The sequence below is a fragment of the Macaca fascicularis genome, chromosome 1 (assembly GCF_037993035.2).
Source record: "Macaca fascicularis isolate 582-1 chromosome 1, T2T-MFA8v1.1".
Taxonomy (NCBI): Eukaryota; Metazoa; Chordata; class Mammalia; order Primates; family Cercopithecidae; genus Macaca; species Macaca fascicularis.
The window spans coordinates 106,867,791-106,879,714 of NC_088375.1; the positions used below are offsets into that span (position 1 = coordinate 106,867,791).

At 46.1% G+C, this 11,924-nt stretch overlaps 1 non-coding gene across 1 annotated transcript; it reads right to left on the reverse strand.

Annotated features, from left to right (window-relative positions):
- Positions 1-474: 474 nt before the first annotated feature.
- Positions 475-545, reverse strand: LOC123571106 (small nucleolar RNA SNORD59). The gene has a single exon (XR_006695279.2). It is a non-coding gene; the product is annotated as a small nucleolar RNA SNORD59 (small nucleolar RNA).
- Between the last annotated feature and the right edge of the window lie 11,379 nt (positions 546-11,924).

Consider the following 11,924-nt stretch of genomic DNA (forward strand, 5'->3'; position numbering starts at 1 on the left):
TCCGCCTCCCGGGTTTACGCCATTCTCCTGCCTCAGCCTCCCGAATAGCTGGGACTACAGGCGCCCGCCACCTCGCCCGGCTAGTTTTTTGTATTTTTTTTAGTAGAGACGGGGTTTCACCGTGTTAGCCAGGATGGTCTCGATCTCCTGACCTCGTGATCCGCCCGTCTCGGCCTCCCAAAGTGCTGGGATTACAGGCTTGAGCCACCGCGCCAGGCCCAGATTTCTTCACTGCAAAAATGGAAATGGCTGCATGCCTCACACTCCAGGAGTACAGCAGGGATTTGTTTCCTCACATCTTGCATCTTGCTAATATTTGGTATTACCAGACTAATTTTTGCCTACCTGATGGGTGTAAAGTGGTATCTTATTAATATTTTAATGTGCATTTTTCTGATTGCATTCAAGGTATTGTTAGTATTCAGATTTCCCCTTCTGTGGTTGCCTACCATGTTTGTTTTTTTCCTTTTTTTTCCTTCTCAGGAATGGCATCTGGGTTCAGCAAACTCAGAAGAATGAAAGTTAGAAGCTACTCATCAGTGAGTGCTTAATCATGTTTTTTACCTATTTTCTTGCTTTTAGTTTACTGCCTTATTGATTTGAGGAGTGGGTTTTGTGGTCTAGATATTAACCAATTGCTTGCTTTAAATTTTGCAAATTCCCCCCTAGGTCTATTCCTATGTAGTACCTTTGATTATAGTTTCCTTTATTGAGCAGGATTATTTAATTTATATATATATATATATATAGTTTCATTACCCAGGCTGGAGTGCAATGGCACATTCTTGGCTCACTGCAACCTGTACCTCCCTGGTTCAAGTGATCCTCCTGCCTCCACCTCCCAAGTAGCTGGGACCACAGACACGTGCCACCATGCCCAGCTAATTTTTTGTATTTTTGGTAGAGATGGGGCTTCACCATGTTGCCCAGGCTGGTCTCAAACTCCTGAGCTTAAGCAATCTGCCCACTTCAGCCTCCCAAAGTGCTGGGATTATAGGTGTGAGCCACCACACTCAGCCCTTAATTTTTTTTTTTTTTTTTTTTTTTTTTTTGAGACAGAGTTCCACTCTTGTTGCCCAGGCTGGAGTGCAATGGCATAATCGCGGCTCCCCACAACCTCCACCTCCCAGGTTCAAGCGATTCTCTTGCCTCAGGCTCCCGAGTAGCTGAGATTACAGGCATGCACCATCATGCCTGGCTAATTTTGTATTTTTAGTAGAGACGGGGTTTCTGCCTGTTGGTCAGGCTGGTCTCGAACTCCCGACCTCAGGTCATCTACCCGCCTAGGCCTCCCAAAGGGCTGGAATTACAAGTGTGAGCCACCGCGCTCGGCCCCTTAATTTTGATATAAAAAAATTAACCCGTTGTCTGCCTTATGGCTTGTATTTTGAGGTCTTATTTAAGAAGCCCTCTTTTGCTTCAAAGTCAGAAAGATAACACAGGTTCTTCTATTACCATTATAGATTTGAGACAGGAAAATGGGATCTGGAGGCAGGGAACATAAGGCCAATTCACACTTCAGCTATGACAGGAAATAATCTCTCCATAGGGCCTAGGCCAAGTAAATGACTTTGTAACTTTACTTCATCCTCTCCATTTACATAGGGCGTACACCACATAACCAATGGAATCCTCTAGGGGGGTACTTAAACTCCCAAAATTTCTGTAACAGGGCCTTTGAGCCCCTCTGCTCGCCCGCTCCCACACTGTGGAGTGTACTTTCATTTTCAATGAACCCCTTCATTCCTTTCTTGCTTTTTTTGTGCGTTTAGTCCAATTCTTCCTTCAAAACGCTAAGAACCTGGATGCCCTCCACCATTAACAGTTTCACCTGTAACCTTTATATTTCCAATCCATCTGAACTGGCATGCATTAAAGTAGTTTTCTTTTCTTCCAGTTTTTCCAAAATCATCTCTTAAAACAATCCATCCAGGCTGGGCATGGTGGCTCCGCCTGTAATCCCAGCACTTTCGGAGGCTGAGGTGGGTGGATCGCAAGGTCAGGAGTTTGAGACGAACCTGGCCAACGTGGTGAAACCTCGTCTCTACTGAAAATACAAAAAAAAAAAAAAAAAAAAAATTAGCCAGGCATGGTGGCGCACACCTGCAATCCCAGCTACTCGAGAGGCTGAGGCAGGAGAATTGCTTGAATTCAGGAGGCAGAGGTTGCAGTGAGCCAAGATCACACCACTGCACTCCAGCCTGGGCGACAGAGCAAGACTCTGTCTCGAAAAGAAAAAAAAAAACAATCCATTCTTCCTCCACTGGTCTGTTGTATCAACCCTGTCAAATGTCAAGACTGCTATTTCTTTACATTAACTCACTTTTTTTGCATTACTTTTGTAAATTTAAAAATTTTAATTTATTGCTAATATATGGAGTTTTTTTGTTTTTTGTGTGTGTTTTTTTTTAGATGGAATCTCGCTCTCTGGCCCAGGCTGTAGTACAATGGCACAATCTCTGCTCACTGCAACCTCTGCCTCCCAGGTTCAACAATTCCCATCTCAGCCTCCCAAGGAGCCGGGACTACAGGCGTGCACCACTGTGCCTGGCTAATTTTTTGTATTTTTAGCAGAGACAGGGTTTCGCCATGTTGGCCAAGCTGGTCTCAAACTCCTGACCTCAGGTGATCCACCCGCCTTGGCCTCCCAAAGTGCTGGTATTACAGGTATAAGTCACTGTGCCTGGCTATATGAATACTTCAAGAGTGAAATAATTAAACATTTTTCTTTTCTGTTTTTTTCTTTTTCCTTTTTTTGAGACAGGATCTTGCTCTGTCATCCAGGCTTCAGTACAGTGGTATAATAATAGCTCACTGCAGCCTCAGTCTCCTGGGATCAAGTGATCCTCTTGCTTCAGCCTCCTGAGTAGCTGGAACTATAGGCATATGCCACCACACCCAGCTGATTTTGTTTGTTTGTTTGTTTAGACAGGGCTCTAAAAGGGCTGGGATTATAAGCATGAGCCACTGTGCCAGGACAAAGTCAAATCATTCTACAACACATGAAAAATAGCTTCCTGACTTCAGTTTCAATATGGTCCATCCTTTTCCAATCCCCGGAGGCAACCATTACCAACCTTTTTTTTTTTTTTTTTGAGACAGAATCTCCTTTGGTGGCCTGGGCTGAAGTGCAGTGGTGTGCTCTCGGCTCACTGCAACCTCCATTTCCTGGGTTCAATTGATTCTCGTGTCTCAGCCTCCTGAATAACTGGGACTTCAGGTGTACACCACCACACCAGCTAATTTTTGTATTTTTAGTAGAGACGGGGTTTCTTCATGTTGGCCAGACTGGTCTTGAACTCCTGGCCTCACACGATCCATCTATCTTGGCCTCCTAAAGTGCTGGGATTACAGGTGTGAGCCACCAGGCCCGGCCAACCATTACCAACTTTTAAAATGTTTTCTTTAATATTTAGCATTATATATCTAAATATGCTTACAGGGTACTTATTTTTTGTTTTAGAAACTAACTATTGGCCCGGAGCAGTGGCTCACGCCTGTAATCCCAGCACTTTGGGAGGCTGAGGCGAGCGGATCACGAGGTCAGGAGATCGAGACCATCCTGGATAACACGGAAACCCCGTCTCTACTAAAAGTACAAAAAATTAGCCGGGCATGGTGGCGGGCACCTGTAGTCCCAGCTACTCGGGAGGCTGAGGCAGGAGAATGGCGTGAACCCGGGAGGTGGAGCTTGCAGTGAGGCGAGATCGTGCCACTGCACTCCAGCCTGGGTGACAGAGCACGAGACTCCGTCTCAAAAAAAGAAAAAAAAGAAACTAATTATTGTGTTTAGAGTATGGAAGGTAAGGATTTAGTATACATTGTACTGCCCACAGCAAATATATGCATTTGTTCCTCCAGCTTCCCAATGTACACACGTATTTTTGAATTTTTTTTTTTTTTTTTTTGAGAGGGAGTCTCGCTCTGTCACCCAGGCTGGAGTGCAGTGGCACGATCTCGCCTCACTGCAAGCTCCACCTCCCAGGTTCACGCCATTCTCCTGCCTCAGCCTCCCAAGTAGCTGGGACTACAGGCGTCCGCCACCACGCCTGGCTAATTTTTTGTATTTTTAGTAGAGACGGGGTTTCACCATATTAGCCAGGATGGTCTCAATCTCCTGACCTCATGATCCACCCGCCTCGGCTTCCCAAAGTGCTGGGATTACAGGCGTGAGCCACTGTGCCCAGCCTTTTTTTTTTTTTTTTTTTTGAGACAGAGTCTTACTCTGTTGCCCAGGCTGGAGTGCAGTGGTGCAATCTCGGCTCACTGCAACCTGCAACTCTCAGGTTCAAGTGATTCTCCTGCCTCAACCTCCCGAGTAGCTGGGATTACAGGCACGTGCCACCACGCTTGGCTAATTTTTGTGTTTTGTTTTTTTTTTTTTGAGAGGGAGTCTCGCTCTGTCGCCCAGGCTGGAGTGCAGTGGCACGATCTCGGCTCACTGCAAGCGCCGCCTCCCGGGTTTATGCCATTCTCCTGCCTCAGCCTCCCCAGTAGCTGGGACTACAGGTGCCCGCCACCTCGCCCGGCTAGTTTTTTTTCATATTTTTTAGTAGAGTCGGGGTTTCATCGTGTTAGCCAGGATGGTCTCGATCCCCTGACCTCGTGATCCGCCCGTCTCGGCCTCCCAAAGTGCTGGGATTACAGGCTTGAGCCACTGTGCCTGGCCTAATTGTTGTATTTTTTAGTAGAGATGGGGTTTCACCATGTTGGCCAGGCTGGTTTCAAACTCCTGACCTCAGGTGATCCGCCTGCCTTGGCCTCCCAAAGTGTTGGAAATACAAGTGTGAGCCACCATGCCCAGCCAACTACAGTGTCATTAACTATAGTCACCATGTTGTACAATAGATCTCTTGAACTTATTCCTCCTGTCCAACTGAAATTTGGTATCCATTGACCAATGTCTCCCCAACATTCACCACCCCCTAGTCTCTGGCAGCCACCATTCTACTCTATACTTGCATGAGGTTTTTTTTAAGATTCCACATATAAGTGAGATCATGTGGTATTTGTCTTTCTGTGCCTGGTTTACTTCACTTAACACAATGTGCTCTAGGTTCATCGATGTTGTAAATGACAGAATCTCATTCTTTGGTTTTCATTTTTCCCGTAAAGAATGTCTTTATTTTAGAGATGACGTCTGGCTATGTTGCCCAGGCTAACCTTGAACTCCCTGGCTCAAGCAATCTTCCTGCCTCAGCCTCCTGAGTAGCTGGGACAACATGAGCGTGCCACCGAGCCAGGCTTCATTCCTTTGTAAGGCTGAATAGTACTCCATTGTGTATATATGCCACATTTTCTTTATCCGTTCATCCACTGAAGGAGACTTGGGTTGATTCCTACTCTTGGCTATTGTGAACAGTACTGCAATGAACATGGCAGTGCAGGTATCTCTTCAACATACTGATTTCAGTTCCCTTGAAAATATACCCAGTGGCCGGGCGCAGTGGCTCACGCCTGTAATCCCAGCACTTTGGGAGGCCGAGGCAGGCGGATCACAAGGTCAGGAGATCGAGACCACGGTGAAACCCCGTCTCTACTAAAAATACAAAAAAAAATTAGCCGGGCGCGGTTGTGGGTGCCTGTAGTCCCAGCTACTCAGGAGGCTGAGGCAGGAGAATGGCGTGAACCCGGGAGGCGGAGCTTGCAGTGAGCCGAGATCGCGCCACTGCACTCCAGCCTGGGCTGGGCGACAGAGCGAGACTCCGTCTCAAAAAAAAAAAAAAAAAAAAAAAAAAAGAAAATATACCCAGTAGTTGGATTGCTGGATCTCCATTGTCTTATACTTCATGTTGCTGATAAAGTTTGAGAACATTATGATTCTTGATCCTTTAGGGTTTTTTGTTTGTTTCGTCTACTGACACAGCCCTCAGGAGATCCTGAGAACAGGTTCCCCATTTTTTTTTCTCTCTCCCTCTAGAATCTTTTAAACTCTGTTGTCTCCAGTGTTCTAAAATTTCATATGGTGTGCCTTAGAGTGAGTTTATTTTCACCATTGGTCCGGCGTGTGGCAAGTCCTTTCAGGTTAGAAAGTAATATCCTTCAGGCTGGGCGCAGTGGCTCATTCCTGTAATTCCAGCACTTTGGTAGGTCGAGGTGGGAGGATCACTTGAGCCCAGGAGTTGGAGACCAGCCAGGGCAACATGGCAAGACCACCGTCTCTACCAAAAACAAAATGAAAAAACAAAAAACAAAAATTAGTTGGGTGTGGTGGTGCACACCCAGCCACTCAGGAGGCTAAGGCAGGAGGATCGCTTGAACCCAGAAGTTCGAGGCTGCAATGAGCTATGATTGTGCCACTGCACTCCAATCTGAGTGACAGAGTGAGATTCTGTCTCAAAAAACATTAAGTAATATTTTTAAATTCTGGAATATTTTCATGACATTTCATTGATAATTTATGCCATTCTAGTTTTATGTCTCTCTCTCTCTCTCTCTCTCTCTCTCTCTCTCTCTCTGTCTCTCTCTGTTTCTTTCTTTTGAGATGGAGTCTTACTCTATCACCAGGCTGGAGTGCAGTGGCATTATCTCTGCTCACTGCAAACTCCACCTCCCAGGTTCACACCATTCTCCTGCCTCAGCCTCCCAAGTAGCTGGGACTACAGGCACCCACCACCACGCCCAGCTGATTTTTTGTATATTTAGTAGAGACGGTGTTTCACCGTGTTATCCAGGATGGTCTCCATCTCCTGACCTCGTGATCCACCCGCCTTGTCCTCGCAAAGTGCTGGGATTACAGGCGTGAGCCACCACGCCCAACCTTTTTTCTCTTATTTTTCAATCAGTTATTTTGTTTACTTTTTGGAGAATTGAACTTTATTTTCCTAATTTTTATAGTTTTTTTTTTTTTTCATTTCTGCTATCATATTTGTGTGTGTGGTGTTTTTTTCTTTTTTTGGAGATAGAGTCTCACTCTGTCACCCAGGCTGGAGTGCAGTGGCACAATCATAGCTCATTACAACTTTGAACTCCTGCATTCAAGTGATACTCCTACCTCAGCCTTCCCAGTAGCAAGTACTACAGTGTGCACCACCCTGCCTGGCTAATCTTTAATTTTTTGTAGAGACAGGTCTCACTATGTTGCCCAGACTGTCTCCAACTCCTGGGCTAACGCCATTCTCTCCCTTCAGCCTTCCAAACTGTTGGGATTACAGGCATGAGTCACTGCGCCCGGCCAAGTACATAAATCTTTATAGTGCTTAGAAATACGAAGCAATAAGCCAGGCGCAGTGGCCCATGCCTGTAATCCCAGCACTTTGGGACGCCGAGGCAGGTAAATTACTTGAGGTCAGGAGTTCAAGACCAGCCTGGCCAACATGGTGAAAGCCCGTCTTCATCAAAAACACAGAAATGTAGGCTGGGTGGCCTGTAATCCCAGCATTTTGGGAGGCCAAGGCGGGTGGATCACCTGAGGTCAGGAGTTCAGGACCAGCCTGGCCAACATGGTGAAACCCCATCTCTACCAAACATACAAAAATTAGCCAGGCATGGTGGCAGGCACCTGTAATCCCAGCTACTTGGGAGGCTGAGGCAGGAATCACTTGAACTCAGGAGGTGGAGGTTGCAGCGAGCCAAGATCGTGCCATTACACTCCAGCTTGGGCAACAGAGTAAGACTCAGTCTAAAAAAGAAAAAAAAAATTGCCGGGCGTGTGAGCCTGTAGTCCCAGCTACTGGGGCGGCTCAGGCAGGAGAATCCTGAGCCTCCACCTGGAGGTGGAGGTTGCAGTGAGATAAGATTGTACCACAGCACTCCAGTCTGGGAAACAGAGAGAGACTCCATCTAAAAAAAAAAAAAAAAAGTGTACATTTAAAGTTTTTAATCTCTCTGCATAGTCTCTGTTTCTTACAAGTTGCTTCATTTGTCTCTACCACTCATGTTAGATGCTTTCTTCATGTATCTGGTGATTTTTAGCTCCATTTATATTTGTGATGGAATTCTAAAAAGTTGATTAGAAAAACCAATTGTATTTTTATACACTAGACGGATTAAATAATAATAAAAAGGCAGGAAGACTGGTTTTACTAAATAAAACTATAGTATTTTAAGGTATGATATGGGCACAAAGATAGACAAATAGATTAATAGAATAGAAAGATCCCTTACAGTTGTGTGTGTGCATGTGTGTGTGTTGTTGTTGCTGTTGTTTTGGGGCTGTTTTATTTATTTATGTAATTTTAGCTGGGATTACAGGCGCCCACCACCACGGTCAGCTAATTTTGTATTTTTAGTAGAGACAGGGTTTCACCATACTGTCCAGGCTGGTTTGAACTCCTGACCTCACGGGATCCACCTGCCTCGGCCTCCCAAAGTGCTGAGATTATAGGCATGACCCACCATGCCTGGCCTATTTATTTATTTATTATTATTATTATTTGAGGCAGAGTCTCGCTCTGTCACCCAGGCTGGAGTGCAGTGGCATGATCTCTGCTTACTGCAACCTCTGCCTCCTGGGTTCAAGCGATTCTCCTGCCTCAGCCTCCTGAGTAGCTGGGATTATAGGTGCGCACCACCATGCCCGGCTAATTTTTGTACTTTTAGTAGAGATGAGGTTTCGCCATGTTGGTCAGGCTGGTCTCGAACCTCTGACCTCGTGATCCACTCGCCTCGGCCTCCCAAAGTGCTGGGATTACAGGCGTGAGCCACCACGCCCAGTCACCACTCTTTTTTTTTTTTTTTTTTTTTTTTTTTTTTTAATATTTTGAGACGGCGTCTTGCTCTATTACCCAGGCTGGAGTGTATAGTGCAATCTCGGCTCACTGCAACCTCTGCCTCCCGGGTTCAAGTGATTCTCATGCCTCAGCCTCCCAAGTAGCTGAGATTACAGGCCTGTACTACCATGCCTGGCTAATTTTTGTATTTTTAGTAGAGACAGCAAGTTATCTGCCTGTTTCAGCCTCCCAAAGTAGTGGGATTACAGGCGTGAGCCACCATGCTTGGCCTTTTTATTTTGAGAGAGAGTGTCACTCTGTTGCCCAGGCTGGAGTGCAGTGGCATGGTCATGGCTCACTGCATCCTTGACCTTCTGGGCTCGACATCGTCCCACCTCAGACTCCTGAGTAGCTGGGACTACAGGCATGCACCACCATGCCCAACTAATTTTTAAATTTTTTTGTAGAGACAGGGTTTTCCTATGTTGCCAGGCTGGTCTCAATTGTTCCTCCCCACTCAGCTTCCCAAAGTGTTGAGATTACAGGTGTGAGCCACTGTGACTGGCCTCAGATTTGCCCTCTTAACCATAGTACTAAAAGCTTTTTTTTTTTTTTTTTTTTGAGATGGAGTCTCCCTGTGTCGCTCAGGCTGGAGTGCAGTGGCGCGATCTCAGCTCACTACAAGCTCCGCCTCCCGGGTTCACGCCATTCTCCCGCCTCAGCCTCCGAGTAGCTGGGACTACAGGCACCTGCCACCACGCCCAGCTAGTTTTTTGTATTTTTAGTAGAGATGGGGTTTCACCATGTTAGCCAGGATGGTCTCGATCTCCTGACCTCGTGATCCACCCGCCTCGGCCTCCCAAAGTGCTGGGATTACAGGCTTGAGCCACCGCAACCGGCTAAAAGCTTTTGTTGTTGTGATCGGGTCTCACTCTGTAGTCCAGGCTAGAATGCAGTGGTGTGATCATAGATCATGGCAGCCTCGAACTCCAGCCTCCAGAGATCCTCCTGTTTTAGCCTCCTGAATAGCTGAGACTACAGATGTGGGCCACCATGCTCAGCTAATTTATTTATTTATGTTTTTTGAGATGGAGTCTCGCTTTGTCACCCAGGCTGGAGGACAGCAGCACAATCTCGGCTCACTGCAACCTCCGCCTCCTGGATTCAAGTGATCCTCCTGCCTCAGCCTCCTAAGTAGCTGGGATTACAAGTGTGCACCACCCCACTAAGCTAACTTTTTTTATTTTTAGTAGAGTTGGGGTTTCACCATGTTGGCCAGGCTGGTCTCGAACTCCTGACGTCAAGTGATCCGCCCACCTTGGCCTCCCAAAGTGTTGAGATTACAAGTGTGAACCACAGTGCCTGGCCTGCTTGAACTCCTGACCTCAAGTGATCTGCCCACCTCAGCCTCCCAAAGTGCTGGGATTATAGGCGTGAGCAATGATGCCCAGCCTGCTCAGCTAATTTTTAAAAAATATTTTGGGCAGGGCGTGGTGGCTCAAGCCTGTAATCCCAGCACTTTGGGAGGCCGAGACGGGTGGATCACGAGGTCAGGAGATCGAGACCATCCTGGCTAACACGGTGAAACCCTATCTCTACTAAAAAACACAAAAAACCAGCAGGGCGAGGTGGCGGGCGCCTGTAGTCCCAGCTACTTGGGAGGCTGAGGCAGGAGAATGGCGTAAACCCAGGAGCCAGAGCTTGCTGAGCCAGAGCTGAGATCGGCCACTGCACTCCAGCCTGGGCAACAGAGCGAGACTCCGTCTCAAAAAAAAAAAAAAAAGGCCGGGCGCGGTGGCTCACGCCTGTAATCCCAGCACTTTGGGAGGCCGAGGCGGGCGGATCACAAGGTCAGGAGATCGAGACCACGGTGAAACCCCGTCTCTACTAAAAATACAAAAAATTAGCCGGGCGCGGTTGTGGGCGCCTGTAGTCCCAGCTACTCGGGAGGCTGAGGCAGGAGAATGGCGTGAACCCGGGAGGCGGAGCTTGCAGTGAGCCGAGATCGCGCCACTGCACTCCAGCCTGGGCTGGGCGACAGAGCAAGACTCCGTCTCAAAAAAAAAAAAAAAAAAAAAAAAAAAAAAAAAAAAAAAATTTTGCCAGGTGCAGTGGTTCACGCCTGTAATCCCAGCACTTTGGGAGGCTGAGGCAGGTGGATCACGAGGTCAAGAGATCGAGACCAGCCTGGCCAACATGGTGAAACCCCGTCTTCACTAAAAATACAAAAGTTAGCTGGACGTGGTGGCACATGCCTGTCATCCCAGCTACTCAGGAGGCTCAGGCAGGAGAATCGCTTGAACTCGGGAGGCAGAGGTTGCAGTGAGCTGAGATCACACCACTGCATTCCAGCCCAGTGACAGAGAGAGACTCCGTCTCAAAAAATATATATATATATAAAATATATAAATATATTTTATATATAAATATCATATTATATATTTATATGTCATATTATATATTTATAAATATATATTGTATATTTATATTATACAAATATTATATGTAATCATATATAATATATATGCAATCATATGTAATATATATTATATATTTGTATTATATATTATGCATATAAATCTATATATTTATGTTACACATATAAATCTATATATATATTTTAGAGATAGGATCTTGCTATGTAACCTCCACCTCCTGAGCTCAAGTAATCCTCCTATCTCAGCCTCCCAAGTAGCTGGGATGATATGTGCAGTCTAACACACCGGATTAAAAACTTTTATAATGAGAAAAGGAAGCCTGGGCAACACGGCAAAACTCGGTCTCTGCAAAAAATACAAAAAATAAATAAATAAATAACCAAAAAAAAGAAAAAATAATTAGCTAGGCATGGTGGTGTATGCCTGTAGTCCCAGCTACTGAGGAGGCTGAGGTGGAAGTATTAAGCCCAAGTCGAGGCTACAGTGAACCAACATTACTCCCCTACACTCTAGCCTGTGTGACAGAATGAGACCCTGCCTCAAAAAGAAAAAAGGACCTAGTAACATTTGTGCCAGGTGTATTTTCTCTAACATACATAATAATTTTTTTTTTTGAGATGGAGTTTTGCTCTTTTTGCACAAGCTGGAGTGCAATGGCATGATCACAGCTCACTGCAACCTCCGCCTCCTGAGTTCCAGCAATTCTCCTACCTCAGCCTCCCAAGAAGCTGGAATGACAAACATGTGCCACCATACCTGGCTAATTTTTGTATTTTTAGTAGGGACAGGGTTTCACCATATTGGTCAGGCTGATCTCGAACTCCAGACTTCACAT